Genomic DNA, 1,877 nt, shown 5'->3' on the forward strand with positions numbered 1-1,877 from the left:
CAGGTGGTAATTGGTTGAGAGTCACAGCCTTCAAAGCAAGGGTTGTGGTACTGGAACGGGCCTAACATGATTTTTTATTTAAAAACTTCTTTTTCTCCCTTCTTCCCCTATTCTTCAACCAACCCTCTCTCCCTCTATCTTTCTCATTCAAAAAATTTTCTTCCCTCTCACTACAAACCTTGTCTCTTGGGTCCTCAAAGTTTGCTATTTCATTCATTATTCCTCTTACACTCCACATATTTTCTCAAGTAAGGATTTTTGTTTCACTCTTCCTTAGTTTTTGGGTGTTTTTGAGATTTTTCTTTACTTTTGCTAATAATACCCAATAATAATTTTTCTTTCATGGATTCTCAGCATATGTGAATAATTTTTATTTGATTAATGATGGGCTTATCATTGTTCTTCTTGATTACGGTTTGAGTTAATAAAATTTGGAGTATTTTGAATTTTTGGTGTTGTTGATAATAGTTATTTTTGTTTGAATAAATAGGCCTTTATTTGACGAATACTGCATATGTGAAATTTGAGTGGATCAAGAGTATGTGTTGCAATTGGTATGGGAATTCTTACTGTTGCTGATATGGGGTAGTGGATATTTTAGAAGACTATGCCTATTTATATATTGTGTAATTAAAAAAAAGATAAAAAACGTGTTTAGTAGATGATGAATAGGTAAACCCCATTGCACTTTTCGTTAGGTAAATGGAATTCAGTGTCTGCTGATAAAATGATTGAAATTCTTGAGTATTTTAGATAAGTGCAATTTTGTGAAGGTTCATAGAATCTTATTTACTTACTGTTGATTGTTATGAGGAATGGATAAAATTCCTATAGATTATGGTGTGAGATTGCCAATTTTTAAGATGTTGCTATGGGATTGTTGAGTTGGGTTTGTTGAAATTGGAAAGCAATTAATTAAATTAGTGCATTTGGAATTTTAATATTTTCATGGCTGTTTGCACGTCACATGGATTGCACATTGGCACTTTAAATTTGTTTTGATGCTTGAATTTCTTTTGCAAGAATGACACTAAAGTGATCCAAACCAAGCTTAAATGACGTTTTTGATCGATCAAAGTTTGTCTCAGCTGATGCATCTGCGAGATATCAAATGTCATTAATCAACAAAGTGCCTATTCTTGAATGAGGGCTAAATATCCCTATCATCCATTATGAGGAGATTCATTAGATGAATTAAGAATGACCTTAGCAGCTATTTTGTGACTAACTTGAAATTGCAGTTGTGCCGGTGGTAAGGGAGTTTTACACCAATATGTTTGAACATGTTGATGGTGTTGCTTTCATATGTGGCAAACAAGATCCTTTTCACAATCAATCCATTAATGCACTTTTTGGAACTCTAAATATTGAGAATGATGAATTAAGGCAATACTTAGGCGATTAGTAGGATTTTGATGAGATCGTATCCACACTTCATATTGAAGGAGCCCAATGGAAAATGTTGCATGGAGAACTTGTTTTCTTTAAATGAAATGCCATAAAGAAAGAGTTGAAAGTTTGGTTCCATTTATGGTGGCGAGATTGCTTCCATTGACTAACATTAGTGATATGACATGGGATTGTGTAGTTCTTATTTACTCCATTAGGATGCATAAATCCATTGACATCAGTTATGTTATCTTTTTTGCCATATTACATATGGGTCGAACTAAACGAGATGGCATAGGATTTCTTTCTTTGATAACTATATTGTGTGTGAAAGCTGGTGTGTGATGGAGTGTTAAGGAGGAGCTGCAACAACCAAAATACCAATCATAATGGGCATTTTGAAGCGATTGAAGGAGTTTGCACTGTTAGCTGATAGTTCTTTGCAAGCTGCTCCACCACCTCCATAGCAAGCTCCCATGTGTAGTGTT

This window comes from Theobroma umbraticum, unplaced genomic scaffold, assembly GCF_002168275.2.
Source record: "Theobroma umbraticum cultivar Fairchild unplaced genomic scaffold, ASM216827v3 scaffold_77.0, whole genome shotgun sequence".
Lineage (NCBI taxonomy): Eukaryota > Viridiplantae > Streptophyta > Magnoliopsida > Malvales > Malvaceae > Theobroma > Theobroma umbraticum.